Genomic DNA, 17,560 nt, shown 5'->3' with positions numbered 1-17,560 from the left:
CAGAGTTGATTATGTCTCCGCATGAAACATCTCAAAAATAACTTTGCTCCCAAGGAGAAATGTCATAACAAAACCATCTAAATGGCAGCTTATTAAAAAGACAAGTCCCGTTGCAAATGGAAACAAGTAACATGCAGAAAGGAGTGAGCTGGGATTTTTTACTCCGGAAGTTAAATCAGAATTAGGCACCGTGATCTCCATTTTCAAAAGAGCTCTGCTTCCATTTAGGCACTGAAATGAGTGGCCAGATTTTCAGAAGATCTGAAGCCAGTGGGATGGATGCTGAGCTGGTTTGAACATCTGGTCTCAGACAACTCACCACGCTTGACACAGCCCTGATCCAAATCGGCAGGCTAACCCTCACACCATGGGGAATTCCCAGCATATCATCTTCTGGTGGGAGAGGAGTTGAGGGCCCACAGAGGGGGAAGGGAGCATAACCTGCCATGTCGATAGCGATCAGCAGGCAATCACACCCACCTCCAGTCAGGGCTTGCTTACTGCACTGTCATTTGTTCCCTCTCCACTCCTGAGAGCAATGCTGCCTCTGTGGGAATTTCCTACCCATGTTCTGCTGGGTGGCAGGTGGACAGTGTCACGTACAGAGCTCTGGCCGGCCACTCCTCTGCTAAGCCCCTGATGTGTGTTGCTGATGTGAAGGGGCATCCATGGGGACATGCTTCTTTCATCCCCTCTATGCAGGAGACAATCTCACCCACAGAGCTGGGGTGACGGTTCAGTTAAGCTCAGATAAGCTCTCAAAAGATCTCCAAAAACAAGCTGTTCCCATGGCCGTTTAGGCCTGTTGAGAAGAAGGAAACACTGCACATCTTGTGTGGACCTGAGCTCCCAAAAAATATCCAAACATCAGGGTGCCTGGTTGAGGGGAACCTCCAGTGGTTCTGAGTTTCACACCTCCGTGTCCAGTCTGTGCTAAACACACCAAAAGCTCAAAAGAAACCAAGTTGGCTTTATTTACAGTTTTAACTCAGCAATGGCTACAGCCTCTGCAAAACCTCCACTTTCGTGGCTGGGTTTGCAACCTTGTTGCGTATGAACACACTGACTATGCAGCTGAGTTTAATTAATACCCCCTGTTCCCAAAGCAAGCAGTCTGCAGGCTCCTGGCAGCTGGCCATTAAAAATGTCAGCGAAAGGAGGGGAAAATGGGATACACTTGCCAGTTGGCATTGGGGATTTCCATGGCCAACGGCCAACTGGTGCTCTTTGGTTATTTGCCCTGAAATAGCAAACAAGCATTGGAGGAGGAACCTTTGCGATTTGCTCCAGGAATAAATGAATTAATCCTTTGTTAACTGTCGTTCACACACTGTCAAATGCACATCTGTCCGGGGTTGGAGGGGCAAGTTGGGAGCCAGTTGTCAATAGGTCTTTTGCATTTGAACGGACGATTGACTGCCAATTTGTTATGCATAGTGACTATTGAATAAATCATCCAACACTCACACCCGCTGTGCCTTTTATCTGCTTCTCTCCAATACATCCTTTCCCTTATCAATTTTGACTTCCCTCTTTGGCAGCTATGGATTTTTCTTTTCTTTCATTTCTGATCTACCTAGAAATGAACAATTTATTTCAAATGACCCCTCTTAGTGTTGGGGCCGCGGCACGGCTGGCCTTGGGAAACAGGATTGTTGATTAAAATGTACTGTAGAACCAGCGGGGAGAGCACAAGGGCAGAAGATATTGTCTGAACTTTGCCTGCTGGCTTCCCAGGCAAAACCCCCGTTGCTGTTCAGTGGACACTGAATAACAACAGTGTTTCCCCACAGGAGGGCTAGAAAGAGCTGCATATTTCCTGGCCTTAGTCACATGACACAGGACCCACTGACATCAAGAGGTACAATATAAACAGTGGTAGCTTTTTCTTTCATGTTTCTAGCCCATAGTAGCAATTTCCCCCCAGGACATTAAAATTGGGCCCTCAGTTTTCACTCAGTCAGCTGCTCCTCAACTCCTTTTGGGTGAGTGAAAGCGGAGGAGCTCAGTTTACAAGGAGCAAGGTTTCCTAGACTAAGCTCTTCGGGGTGCGGACTGTCTCTTTTATTACATGTTTGTACGGCGCCTGGTGTAGTCAGATGCACGGAACTGGAAAAAGAGAACCAAGTTTCAGGAAGGACCTACTTTGAAGGAACACCAGCAAATCAGGACAACAGACTGGGGCCAGGCTGCTCACACACAAGTTCTAGTGTTGCAGTATGTAACCCTGGCCTCTCCGCATGCTTAATAAAGATCTGCAACTCTGCCACCTCACTTATTGCTAAGGAAATACTTAATACAATGGGGCCCAGATCCATCGGCACTGCTGCAGCACAAATAAATCGTAATAATAATTGTAGCCAAACGCCAGTTAAGAAAGGAATTAAATGTGTGTTCCCACTGCTTTATGCCAGCTGCCCTATATGCCTGTGTGAGGGCAGGGCAGCATGCGGCATACACTGGGACAGGAAGAGGGTCCTTCCAATGCTGGTACGTTTGCAGAGTGTCCAAAGAACACTGAAGAATCCCTGAAAAATGTAAATAAAGTTCATTCACAACATCGTAATCAATTACTCAGTGATGCAGCATAAACAGCATTAAAAATACCCCCTTCCTGGTAATAAATTCCCCAGTTAAATTTAGTCCGGTGATGCCTGCCACCCGGTCCACACAGGTGTGCCATTGGGTCCACTCAGCGCCCCTATTGAAGCAACCTGGCCTTGCACAGCAACAAAGGTGCTCCTGCCTGGGTCCGGTGCAGGATCCGTGCATTGGGCAAGATGCCAAAGAGGGGCCTTTTCCTATCCCACGAAGAAATGTGTGCTGCAAAAAATAAAAAAAAGTTAGCAAATATTGTAATTCTGAGACATTCCCTATACAAAGGGGTTTACTTGATAAATTGCACCTGGACAAGGCGAGATTAAAAAAGAACGTTAGTTGGTTTAGGCATCAGAGTGTGTGTTGCGGGAAAGCAGCTGCCTGACTCGGGCTAACCCAGCTCTTAGAATGATTGTTGCTTTCTTCCGCATATTGATATTGTTTTTGTGATTATTTGGAGTGGACCATGTGGATTAAAGCTGGAAGCAAGAGGATTAAAAGATTAAAGGGGGGGGAAAGTGCAGAGAATGCAGATCTGATGGATATTTCCCTCTTCTTTTTTTTTTTAAGATGCTGATAAGCTCTTTAAAAAATTCATGAGGTTTCTGTTTCTCTACTTATTTATTTGTTCCCCAGGATAAACACCTGAAATACAGCATCTCATTTTTCAACATGTCCTGGGGGAGCCAGCTCAGTGCATACAGTCCAGAGCACTACATTATAAAATGTCAGCATATTCTGTCCAAAAAAGCCAACCCCTCCACAGCTTTGGGCCTTGTTAAATAGAGAGGAAAACTCACCCGAACACTTTGGCTTCCACCAGGATAGAAAACGTGTGGAACTTCTTTAAAGTTTGGAGTTGTCTTACGTGGATCGGGGAGAAGAAAACATTGGGTTATGGTCTTCGCCGGTGTAAACAGGCTCAGCTGCACTGAGTTCAATGACATTTTGGTGGTTTACACCAGGAGACAATCTGACCCATCCACAGGATACTTAGGGCCAGGCTTTGATACTTTCCTCACAATGCGTCGTGTCTTCCCCCAGTGAAGACAATCAAACATTGAGTTTGCCTTTGAATAGAAAAATAAAAGCAAACTATGGAAATGCCATTAAATTGGCTTACACCACAGTTCTAGTCTGAAAGGTGATTTTGCAAAAATCGCTTCATATTTATTCTCTCTCACTGACTCCAGTCAAAAGTGCTCCATGGACGATTACAGCTCTTTTAATGAGAGCTTGGTTACATTTTTCAGCTGACATCTTTTTCGGTGAACAATGCAGATTCAGCATCTTTTTGGGGTCCCCCACATCATCGCCATGAATAAAGATTCAGCAGGCCAAAATCTGCTCCCACTCCCACCTATGCAACCCCATTTCCTTCGAACTCTGACGTCAACTTGTCCCTTCAGTCACAATTCTGTGGCGGATGCATGAGAAGGACTAGAATCCAGCTCGTTCTCCCAACGTTTCTCTGGGCTCTGCGGGGCTCAGAAGGTACCGCAGTTACGGTACTGTGACCCTGACTGCACTGGCAGTGGATCCCATGAGTAAGAAGGCGCTCTTGTTGCACTTTCAAGAAGAGCACCGCATTTTCCTACTGCCACACATTTCCAGCGGGCAAATGGTTGTATGTTTTTGAATGTTAAGGAGCAAAGGAAAGTGACACTAATGACATTGAGCTCTTGTACAGCGCTTTCCATCTGTAAATCTCAAGGCAGATCACAAAGGAAGTTAAGCATCGGGATCCCCATTTTATAGGTGGAGAAACTGAGGCACAGAAAGGGGAAGAAACTTGCCCAAAGTCCCAGATCAGAGCTGGGAATAACACCCAAATCTCCTGACTCCCAGCCCAGTGCCTTACCCAAAAGACCACAGTACTGCCCCATAGTATAGTCTGAATAGCCTTTGTAAAAGGGCTGAATTCTTAGTAGCCTGAGATCTCACCACAGCACTCGGCTATTAAATCCTGGGTGATAATGATCAGATTAATGGATTAGCAAAGCTGGAATGAATGAGGTTCCACTGTGTGTATTTGCCATATCTATATTCGAATGCTTTTTCGCTGGACAGACTCTCCGTTCCAAATACCAGACATTCACAAGCTCAGGAATATGCTTCCTGAGTACAAGCGGTCTCTAACGTTCTATAAATCATTGGATACGTTGTGGGGAGCACGTAAATCCATTTTCAATGAAGCCTTGGTTTGAGGCTACAGCTTCGGATCATTTGTCAGGTTGCCACTGAATCCCTCCAAGGACTGCATCGTGCCAGCCCACCTCAAGCACTGGTGGGCAGAACCTTCCTCATTTGGAAATGGAATTAAATAGCCTGTGGCTTTGGACTGTATTACAATAAGTGGGCAGGGGCGCGGGGGGGGGGGGGGAATTGGTGCAGTGCTATTCTGTTCTCTGATGAGACATTAAGTTCCAACAGCACTCTGGGAAGCAAGCCGCTCTCGGTACAATACACACCCTTTCACCATTTACGCCAGGATCTTTTTCCATTAGAAGCCAAAGAATCCCTGATCGGACCCCAAAAGACAATACCTGCTCCACCTCCAGATCCCCACTCAAGATGTTCTTCTTTCTCGATGCCGACAGGAAATTGACTAGCTATTCATGCTTAGACTGAAGGGCTGTTTGATATGGTTGATGCGTATTTATTTCAGTTACAACAAGGTGTATATTGTATCTAAAATTGTACATCTCCAGCTGTATCCCTCCCCATCCTTCTCATATGGCTTGTCTTGAGGGCAACAAAATAAATTCCATGGTACTAAGAGGACATGCCTGGATTCAACCAGATCACTTTCCTCCTGTGTGATATCCCAGCCACCCTCCCTTTGTCTGTGTTCGTCTTGTTAGATCGGAAGCTCCTTGGGGCAGGAGCTGTCCTTAGCTCTGTTTATACAGCACCTGACCCAACTGGGCCGAGTCCTGCTTGAGGCCCTGGGGTCCTACTGCAATCATATAATAAAAAAAAAATGAATCAGAGCCACACTGGATGTCATCTGTAGATAGCAACACCCCCGTCTGGGTATATAAACAGATCCACGTCTGTGCTGAGACGTAAGGATGACTATCCCAAGAGAAGTGGTTAAAATGGCTCCAAATTCATAGGAATCTAGACTCATTCTGTGCTGGTAGTCGGTGAGGCATGGACAGGATGACTACTAAGTTATTTCCTTTTCTACTTTCTATGCTCCCTGGATCTTGCTTGGGGACTTTGTGTGTGTATCTACAGTAATACCTACAATTGCTCAAAGACACTGGATGGGGATCCAGCAGGTCTCACTTGCAGGATCCCAGTCTAATTGGTCTTTGTCGCTATGAATCATTGGCAGCTGTATTCAGCAGATTGCTGGGATCTACTGAATGGTCTGCATGGACCTGCAGAGATTGGATCCAACAGCCATGGTAAGGTTAGTGTAATTGTTTTACCAGGACCCAAGAGACATGTTGGTCACCCCAGATCCTCAAGCTCCCATGTCACTGCTCCATATGTACCCATCAGCACTATGAAAACATTGCTACTGCGATAGAGTAGAGAGCGTCGGCAGATATTTGAGCCGATTGTTCTTACAAACCACGGTAGTGTCCTAGCTGCTTTGAAGCTATCTTAGTGGAACGGGGCAGGGTGGGAATCTGATACCCCCACCATGGAATCAGGCCAGTACAAATTGCAAACGTAAGTGCCTCCTCTGGCTACACGAGACATGAGCAGCTAGGGAACGTCTCTCCTGGGCCCTCCTGTTGATCAAGGCAAGCCCCTCGGAAGTAAGGGGCGAAAGCAGCTTGTGTATCCCTGACTCCAACAGGTGAAACGGCTGTTTTGTATAGCTGGACCGATAGCAGTGAAAACATGCAGCAGAATAGGAACCCCTGTGGCATTAGCATTTGGGTTAGAGACTCCCAAAGAATGGGTCCGGTTTGGGTCGTGTAGGAGCTGGAAACTGATGGGGAGATTTTCAAAGGCACAAATGGGAGCGAGGTGCCCAACTCCCATTGACCTGCAATGGGCATTAGGCACCTTCCTGCCTTTGAATATCGCCCCCTAGATTAGAGGAAATGAGACGGTTCCAAACGGAAACTGAATCTCATAGGGAAAGACTCACAGCCCCCGCTAAGCTGAGCTGGCACAAGGTGAGGTAGCACTGAGGGCAGGGGGAGGAAGGCTGCATGCAGCCGCTCCTACCCTCAGCCAATGTTTCAGATGATCTTGCTCCCGAGCGTTCGCAGCAGTGATATTAAATTACGATAATACACAATGTAGAACCATGACGCCCCCCGACGCATGCCAATTGCATTTCTTTCAGGCAAGGCTCCAGAGAACCCATTTTGCTGCTCTTTGTGGTGCCTCTGGCAACCGGCTGATGTTGCCACAGCAGAGGAGAGAGTGTTTTATAGCCAGACACACGTCTTTGCATTGCAGATATGGGCAGGAACAGGGGACAGCTATATCTCCCGCTAGTTAGAGTTCCCTTGCGGAGTGAGAAGGCAACTATGTGGTTCGGGCAGAAATCTGACATTGCCGTCCACAGATCAGCACCTAGTGAGAAAATGGGAGTGTGGTTTTGACTAGTAATGTAGGTCCATTCCAAGCTCTGTGCGTATCTGTATGGGGGGAGGATAAGGGTTGGATGTTTCTGGGTCCATCACACACTTATACAAAAATAACCCCCTCCTAGCAGTGCAGCTGGAATCTCCAGCATTATCCCAACACCAGATCAGAACACTGAGCCACCCCCGCTGGCAGTAGGCCAGTACCTAATGCTTCAGAGGGAGGGTAAATAACACCATGAGACACATGGACAATTGTGAAAAACTCCATAGCAGGGCGATGTGAGGGAATTCCTTATAGACGCATGCACTGGATATTGTCTCTAATAGCTGTTGCCAATGTGTGTAATATAATTCCAAGGTGCATTGGCATGATCATAGAATCATAGCCCTGGAAGGGACCTCGAGAGGTCATCTAGTCCAGTCCCCTGCGCTCACAGCAGGACTAAGTATTATCTAGACCATCCCTGACGGGTGTTTGTCTAACCTGCTCTTAAAAATCTCCAATGATGGAGATTCCACCACCTCCCTAGGCAATTTATTCCAGTGCTTAACCACCATGACAGTTAGGACGTTTTTCCTAATGTCCAACCTAAACCTCCCTTGAAGCAGTTTAAGCCCATTGCTTCTTGTCCGATCCTCAGAGGTTAAGAAGAACAATTTTCTCCCTCCTCCTTGTAATAACCTTTTATGGCTTGAAAACTGTTCTCATGTTCCTCTCAGTCTTCTCTTTTTCAGACTAAACAAATTCAGTTTTTTCAATCTTCCCTCATAGGTCATGTTTTCTAGACCTTTAATCGTTTTTGTTGCTCTTCTCTGGGCTTTCTCCAATTTGTCCACATCTTTTCTGAAATGTGGCGCCCAGAACTTGACACAATACTCCAGCTGAGGCCGTATCAGTGCAGAGTAGAGTGGAAGAATTACTTCTCGTGTCTTGCTTACAACACTCCTGCTAATATATCCCAGAATGATGTTTGCTTTTTTTGCAACAGTGTTACACTGTTGACTCATATTTATCCTGTGATCCACTATGACCCCCAGATCCCTTTCCACAGTGCTCCTTCCTAGGCAGTCATTTCCCATTTTGTACGTGTGCAACTGATTGTTCCTTCCTAAGTGGAGTACTTTACATTTGTCCTTATTTAATTTCATCCTATTTACTTCAGACCATTTCTCCAGTTTGTCCAGATCATTTTGAATTTTAATCCTCTCCTCCAAAGCACTTGCAGCCCCTCCCAGCTTGGTGTCATCCACAAACTTTATAAGTATACTCTCTATGCCATTATCTAAATCACTGATGAAGATGTTGATCAGAACCGGACCCAGAACTGATCCCTGCGGGACCCCACCCATTATGCCCTTCTAGCATGACTGTGAACCACTGATAACTACTCTCTGGGAATGGTTTTCCAACCAGTTTTGCACCACCTTATAGTAGCTCCATCTAGGTTGCATTTCCGTAGTTTGTTTATGAGAAGGTTATGCAGGACAGTATCAAAAGCTTTACTAAAGTCAAGATATACCACATCTACCACTTCCCCCCTATCCACAAGGCTTGTTACCCTGTCAAAGAAAGCTATCAGGCTGGTTTGACATGATTTGTTCTTGACAAATCCATGCTGATCTTGCTCAGCTGAGCATGATCTTTCACTGTTGTAACTCTGGTTGTTCACTGCCAATCTCCCCTCCCTGCCTCCTTTATCTTTGCTGTACTAGATTCGCTCTCTCTGCCAATCTGCCTATGGTATTTATATAGCACCAGAGTAGACTTCGAGTGAGAGCTGCTCGGGGCAAAAACATGCAATTTTCACATGCCACCATTCATGTCGAGCACATTGTCTAAATAGTGAATATAATAAGATACAAGGTACCGTATAGCTCCACTTCTGTGCCAACAGCTCCTGATTACATACTGTCTCTCTTTAACTCCCATTTATAGCATTTTAATTAAAACGGCATATTAACAGTGACATGCAAGGATTGAACTGCTTTGTAATCTGCCATTTAAAAAACAAATATAGCCAAGTGCTCGGCTACATGGGGAAATTGACCAATAGAAATATAAAAGTGACTTGGTTTTCAGTATATCCTGTGTCATTTTGAAAGCAGTTGAAGCTATCCTGGAAAAAGTCACTTTTATTCTAGGCTAGAGTGTCCACATGGGGAGTAACACCGGCATAGCTACAATGGTATAATTACACTGCTGTCGGCCTGCTGGCCAATTTCCCCATGTAGACATGCCCTACATCTTTCTCTGGTGCTGGCATTTCCACCCCAAGTGCAGGAACTAGCTCAGAGTTCACCAGTGGGACCTATTTCTCCATAACACTCTGTTTTGCTTTAAAAATATTAATATTTTCTCTTTCATTTTGTTTATTTAGCAGTATAACCAGCAATTAGATCATTGGATTAGGAGCCAAGACTGTGAGATGCTTAGATACTGTGGTGACAGGGACTGCGTAAGTACTTTGATACATAGACATTGATGAGTCTGCCACTGACTCAGCATGTGGCCTTGGGTAGATCCCTTAACCTTTCTGTGCTATATCTGTTTATAACCTGCAACAGAGAGTCCTGTGGCACCTTTAAGACTAACAGATGTATTGGAGCATAAGCTTTCGTGGGTGAATGCCCACTTCGTCGGATGCATCCGACGAAGTGGGCATTCACCCACGAAAGTTTATGCTCCAATACATCTGTTAGTCTTAAAGGTGCCACAGGACTCTCTGTTGCTTTTTACAGATCCAGACTAACACGGCTACCCCTCTGATGTTTATAACCTGTATACAGAAATATTTGCCTACATCTCACGGGCATTCTGAGGCTTAATTAATGTTGGTAAAATGTTCTGAGATCCTTGGATGAAACATCCATAGGGTTAAGGCCAGAAGGGATCACTCTGATCATCTAGTCTGACCTGTATAACACAGGCCATAGAATTTCCCTGAATAATTCCTAGTTGAATTAAAGACGATCTTTTAGAAAAATAATCCAATCTTGCTTTTTAAAATTGACAGCGATGGAAAATCCATCACAACCTTTGGCAAATTGTTCCAATAATGAATTACCCTCGCTGCGAAAAATGTACATCTTATTTCCCTTATGTAAAGATGGTCTAGCTGCACACATTTTCGTTACATTTTATACAATAATATAGTGTTGAAAATAGATATTAAGATCCCATTTTACGCATTGGCTTTTTTATCTTGTGACACTTCTCTTTGAATTATTTTCTTTGTATAAAAGTTAATCACTGTTCTGTGGGTCTCTAGCCATCGATTCTCTGCTGATCAACATCTACTCTGAAGTTTAATACAGTTTCTTTTACAGCACGTGAATCAGGGCATTCCCTGCCAATGTCTACACGTAAAGGAGTCCTGTTACAGCAGCCACTTGCGTGTGAATGGCACAAATATGCCTCCTCTGAGGCAGAGCAGTTTTGGGAGGAGTAAGTGGTTCTACTACACATCAACGGCTGGAACTCATTAATAAGCCCAATGGTTCTTTCCTTGGGAGAGATAAAATGGCTCCTTGGTCCTGTGCTTTTCCACAATGTTCATTGAACCTAATTATTATATTTTCTGATGAAAGGGTGATTTTAGGTTGCTAGTTTTGGAATGGCACTTGGTTTTACGGTGCCCTTGTTCATTTCTGATTAAAGGTGGGTGTATTCCCCTTTTTGTGCTGCTCACTTAATATAATGGGCCAGATTCCCCCTTGGTGTAATTCCAAACACGGGCTCATATAAAAGTCCATGGCACTTGCCTGGTAAAGCTCGTCTCTGCTACTTAGCCCCTTTCCTTACGAGAAACTAGTGCCTTTCTCTCCCGCGCTCTTCCTCGGTCATTCCTCAAGCCGTCACTGGTGGCTTAGTCATTCTAAAAGGGACAGTACTATACGCTGGCTAATCTAGGACTCAGATGCTGATTGCTGCATACCCATGTTTGAACAAGGGGTCTGGGTCTGGTGGTGTCTCTCTGGTTGGCTTCCAGCATCAGTTTTCCATGTGTTTTCCACGTGAGACCTCTCGGCAAGCTTTACTACTTCATCCACTGCCCTGGATTAGCCTATGATGTTGGGAGATGTTAGAGACTTCGGGTGAAATTCGCACGATCTAGGCCAGGGATCGGCAACCTTTGGCAAGCGGCCCACCAGGGTAAGCACCCTGGCGGGCTGGGCTGGTTTGTTTGCCTGCCGCGTCTGCAGGTTCGGCCGATTGCGGCTCCCACTGGCCGCGGTTCGCTGCTCCAGGCCAATGGGGGCTGCGGGAAGCGGCGCGGGCCGAGGGATGTGCTGGCCACCGCTTCCCGCTGCCCCCGTTGGCTTGGAACGGTGAACCGCGGCCAGTGGGAGCAACGATCGGCCGAACCTGCGGACGCGGCAGGTAAACAAACCGGCCCGGCCCACCAGGATGCTTACCCTGGCGAGCCGCGTGCCAAAGGTTGCCGATCCCTGGTCTAGGCGCTGCTCATATTCCACGAAAACCCTGCTTTGAGGCCCATGCAGTGGCAGATTAGCCACTGGGCCAATGGGGCCCATGCCCAGGGGGCTCAGTCAATTGCGGGAGGCCCGGAAAATGGGCGCTCCCACGCCCTGACCCGCTCTGCCCAGTGCTCCTGCCAGGGAGCAGGGGAAGCCCCCACTTGCTCTGGCCCAAGGCCTCACAAACCCTTAATCCGCCTCTGGGTCCATGCACCTTGTGCTGACCCTCCATACAAGGGTGAATTACACCTTCAGTGACTTGTTTAGTCTTCCAAAATGAGCCTGCCAGGGCTCAGCAGCTGCTCAGCATGTCTCAGGATCCAGGCCTTAAGCTGTCCTGTCCTGTAGGGCTGGGGGATGTGCTAGGGCCGCAGGAAGACAAGACAAGTCAAGGCTTCAGGCTGTTGGCGGCTGCTGGAGCATCTTGCTTATTAGAACTGTGCTGGCGAGCGAGGGGGAAGCCAGGCAGTGTCTTGTCACTGAGGCAAAGGTCTCCCACTTGCTGCTCCCTGGGGGTGGTTCTTTCCTAAAGGGTGGGGTTGAATTAGCTGCTTCCCACAAATCTCTGCATTGAAGGCCCAAACCACCGAGCAGCCTGCACTGCTGGGCTCTCTCTTTTGTGCCTCTTGCCGCTTTCTCCACACGAAGGGCTGTCCTGTCACGGCTGCACAAAGGAAGCCAACAAAGCCCTGGTATGAGGACGACAGTACCTGCAGCCCCTTAAAGGCCCAAAGAACTGAACTGGGGTTTCACTGAGCTTCTCATCCCATGGGGATGCCCATTTCCAATGGTGGGGCACAGGCCTCTCGTGGCATGAGGATAAGAGACGACAAAGTTGGAGAAGAGAAACAAGGTCAGAGGGGCCAGATGTGCCCCAGGATACCTGCACACGGGGCATTCCTGGGCATATTGTTATGCTTATATCCTACTACTACAATATAACGGCAGAATCTGGCCCACAGAAGTTGGATAGGAAAAAGTCCCCTTGTGTATATGTCCCTGCCAGTGTATTGTGTTAGCACTTCTCTCGGTCATCCCATGTTTGATTGGACAAAGACCTATTAGGACTTTTAATATTAAAACAAAGTGTTGAACTTGTAAACAGGGAAGCTGATTATCATCGAGAGGTTAATAACAAGGCAGGAGTGAGGCTAGTTTATTTTTTCCAGTCTTTGACATTGTCTTCTGACACCTTCAGTGTCACAAACGATCCTGCTCTTCCGCTGCCTGCAGGAGGCCAAGAATTGCCAACTTGAATTACAAGCTTTGCCCCCAGATCCACTGAACAATTTCTTCATGGTGAGAATTTCTTCCTGGCCTGGGAACTTTCAGGCTTCAGGGCTGTGCTGCTCAAGGGAACAAGCTTTCTTGTCAAACTGCCATCGCAAGGGTGAGAGAAAGAGAGGTCCATAGAGGAATGCATATAGTCAGAGGCTCATTCAGAGAGCTGAAAAATTACATCTGGAAACTAGCTCTGCTCTCTACTCTCTCAGGCAAAGGGTATGACAATACCACAACCACTGCAGGAGCAGCAGCTACGCAGGGGAATAAATCACCAGTGTTGAGCCAAGTCTCAGTGCATCCTCAGGCACTGCATATTTTATCACCAGCCAGGTCACGCCTGATTAAATATTTGTTAGGCAATGATCTATATTGAGAAAGGCCTCCTGAAAGGAATGCAAAGTGCAATCCGTCCCCAGTGACAGGACTCAGCCCAGACTTTAAGCAAAGGGTAGTTTCACGGATGGTAAATCACAGATGGCTAGAGCATATGACAGTGTTATAAACATGCAAGAATCATTTGCCTACTACTGGCAATGGATATGTTGCCCACTCTGAAGCAGGCATGCCCAGCCGGTTGGGTTCTCTCGGGCTACGAGATACAGGTGGAGCAGTGGCATATTTGCAACAAGATGCTGCTTTTTGTTCTGTCTAGTCCCTGCTGTCCCTCTGGCTGGGGCTCAGTAGTAAAGCTGTGCATCGATTGTGTAACAAACCCTGCATGCAGACACAAGTAATCGTACCTAAGGGCCCAGCACAAATGGACCCCCATCGGTATGGGAAGGGGTCGAACACCCAGCAGAGTGAACAATGGGATGGTGGCAGATGTGATGTTAGTTCCTTGTTTATTTGTTAATTGTGGGGGGGGAGCAGCTAAATGGGGAAAAAGAAAGGGAGAGGTCTATCAATGGCTATTAGCCAAGATGGTGAGGGACACAACCTCATGCTGGGATGACTTTAAACCAGAAGCCAGGAGGCTGCCGTGTTCTGTACACTCCCCCTGAAGCTCTGGTACTGGCCAGCGTCAGAGGGGATACTGGGCTAGATGGATCATTGGTCTCTCCCGGTGTGGCAGCTCTGATGTTCTTATAGATTAATGTTAGCAGGACAAGTGCTGCAGTCCTCACTCGAGCACAATTCCCATTGACGCCAATGAGAGGCTAACCGCCCCGCGGTGCTTGCCGGAAACACCCTCCCCCACAGACCTGTGAGCAGCGGTTGGAGCTGCTGCAAAGTGTTCTGCTGATGCTTTGAGGTCATTGGCTTGTTCTCCACTCCCCCCCCCCCCCCCGATCCAAGGGGCGTGGGACAGTTCTTGTCTAGCACAGGGAGTTTAGCTGAAGCTAGGGCTGCAGAACTTGATCTTATAATCATGTTTATATCGGCATGTAAATTAAGAAGCAAATTGAAAGGTTAAATAATTTAACTCTATTTTGTTTCCTGATTTCAACATCTCCATTTAGCATTTACTGATTAATTAACTAGACACTCACTGGTCATCTGCTAATCAATGCAAATTGTTAGTTTATCCAAATGAACATGGTGGAAAGCTACATATACTGCATTATTCCCCTTATGTGGCATGTCTCAGGAATGCAAAGCAAAGGCTAGATACAATTCCCAAAGACCTTTCCGTTGTGGGGTTGCATTCAGCTCTGCTTTCACGTCTAATGCAGGCACTCGTGTACGACAGACTCAGATTTATGGGGTGGTTCACCCATTGATCATTATAAGAAACAGGCTTACCCATCCATAAATTTAAGGTAAGCCTATTGCTCTGCAGAACTGCACAGATCAAGCTCATCCACTGAATTGTATAGTTTCAGAGTTGATGGGATCGGCTTCCATTAAGGCTTAATCCCATTCATATATCAAGCCTAGAAACTCAAATGAAAAACTTCAGAAATCCCCACTCCGTGGCACTTGAACGTGTTTCCAGATCTTCCCTCTGGCATCTCCTGTGACATCTCAAATGCAGGAGGCTTAAGAGCTAAGGGTATAAGAACTGTTTTCTTCTGCTTCCAGTCCATACAACTAAAAGCTAATGAGAAAGTGTAGCCCACTGGCATGTGTGTGTCGCAGCTCCCCCTCTGTGCTGATTCCCAGAGGTTCTGCGTTGTTACAGCCCCGAGTTACTGAACCTCGGCTCCTTAGTTCAAGTGGGAGCAGCATGTGCTTGTAGCTCTGGGGGTCTTCAGTTCACTCCCAGTGCATCAGCCAACGGGGTGGTGGTTACAAAAGAACAAGTAGTTTTGTGTCGTGTTGCACAATACACTGAAGAGTTAGCAACCTTAGTGGGGGTTTTTTTTTAGAATAATTGCATGTTTATTTGCAGTTTTCAATGCATCACCTTGAATCAGTTCATCCGTTTCCTTTGTGCGTCACATGACCGCTCGCTCTGCCAGTACAAGATGCATGAAAATATAATAAAGGCTTGCTTGTTTGTTCCTATTTTTCATATGCTCTCTGTGTAATCAACAGAGGTGCTTTACAGCATTATGAATCATGGAGAGTTTTATAGGCTTGTTTTTTTCACTAGAGATCTTCAGTGCAAGTATAAAAATGATGGCACCAGTATAACTTGGAGCAAGAATTTCGGCCTGCTCCCAGCCCCAGGTAGCTCTGTGTTTGGTGGGAGGTACTGTGGTTCTTGTCCCAAAGGCCTGGTCTGCAAAACCCTTACTCACGTGAGAAGCTGCTTCACCCACACCAGGAATCCCATTCAGCCAATGGATGGGCCTGATTCTAGCTTCACATCTAGTTTCACATCAGCGTAACTTACTCCCAGTTCACACCAGTGTGAGATCAGGCAGGACCAATAGGACCATATGCTTAAGCTGGGTTCCGAATGGAAACACCTATTGTATATTGTGAGTGTCCTTGTTTCTGGTCAATGCCTCTCTCTTTGCTAGGTTAACTCAATACACACAGCGACCGGTAAACTCCCAACTTGCTGTGTATGGACTGAGAGTTGCACACAGTACGTCTGTTTTAGGAGTCTCTAAGGTAGCAGACAATTCTGTGCATCGTGAAGCAACAGAATCCCTTAATGTAACTAGACCTTTACCAGGTGATTGCTAAACAGTTTGTGTTTAATATTGCGGAAGATAGAGAGGTGCAGTAGTTCACATCACTATACACGGGTGGCACAAACTTGCTCCCCATTCATGGAGCACAACTGCTCCTGTATTTTTTTCTGCAATCCACCAAGCTGAACATCCTCTGCGTATCCACCAGCACCGCCCCTTGGCAAAGAGAGCCCGTTCTGGGGCTGATCCATCCAGCCTCATTCTCCATGGGAAGGGGCTGTCCTTAACTCTGTTAATACAGCACCTGCCACAATTGGGCCCAGTCCTGATTGAGGCCCTGGGGTCCTACTCCATGATGGGAGTCACCCCCTCTTGGCAGCCAAGGGCATTTTTAGCCAGGCTGAAATGAAAACAAACTGTGAAGTGTGCAGGAGCCTTGGCTGTTTGGCTACATTTACACCCTTTGGAGGCAGTTGCTCTGGAAGGAGATGGCCTCACACATATTATTACCGGAAATCTATGTTCGGACAAGTCGAATCCACCTTAAAGATAATAAAGCAAGGACATCCAGATTTAAGGCTTCCATTTGTCCTTCACCTGCCTTCTTCTCCTCTGTTACTTTCTGCACTGTCAAGACCTACTTAAGGAGCTTCAGTCCATAGCTAATGAACACAATAAATAATAATTATGGCCCTGGGTGTCAATGGGAGCTCTGTGTGAGCTGGTGTACTTAAAGCAAAACACACAGTACAGTCTGCATCACTATAGGGCCAAGGTATGGTAATGATAGGAACTCAAAGCCTAGGGACGAAAGTAGTTACCATGCTTCTACGCTGGCCATATAAGAAACCGAAAACACAAAATACCTGAAGGTTCTCGAGTGACATTAAAGTAACAGAACAAGGCGTTGAATAATTTAACGGTTAAATCCTGACATTTTCCTGTTTTCAGGTTCTGATTTTTAAAAAAAACCCATGCGCACACACTCAGTCAGAGCAATGTAAACCAAACCTAATGGCAGCGATACATCTCTCCTGGGATGGAGAATTTACATGCAAAGGTTCAGCCCAGAGTACATGTTGAGATCTACAAGTACCTGAAAAGAAGGGTTTGTAATAGACACGGCTAATTGCAGCTGTCCAATAAGCATGTTACACAGAAAGAAAGTGGCAAGAGAAGCCCATCTTGTGGCAAATGATGCTCTCCATTAAATAAGCTAAGAAAGTGACATTCAAATCAACCGCAAGGTAAAAAAAGCCATTGATTCCTAGACAGGTTCATGCCCATTTCATGCAGGTGCAAACTATCAGTCATTTTACATCTGATAAAAATAACAGGAGTACTTGTGGCACCTTAGAGACTAACAAATTTATTAGAGCATAAGCTTTCGTGGGCTACAACGAGTGGGTTGTAGCCCACGAAAGCTTATGCTCTAATAAATTTGTTAGTCTCTAAGGTGCCACAAGTACTCCTGTTATTTTTGCGGATACAGACTAACACGGCTGCTACTCTGAAACCTTTACATCTGATAACGCTGGCCATAGGACCAGGGAGGGCTGATGCAGGAGCCAGAACAAGCTATTCCAGGGGGAATTGGAAAAGTAACAACAT

This window comes from Emys orbicularis, chromosome 16 (assembly GCF_028017835.1).
Source record: "Emys orbicularis isolate rEmyOrb1 chromosome 16, rEmyOrb1.hap1, whole genome shotgun sequence".
Lineage (NCBI taxonomy): Eukaryota > Metazoa > Chordata > Testudines > Emydidae > Emys > Emys orbicularis.
The sequence above is the reverse complement of the archived record's forward strand: the minus strand, read 5'-3'. Positions refer to the sequence as shown.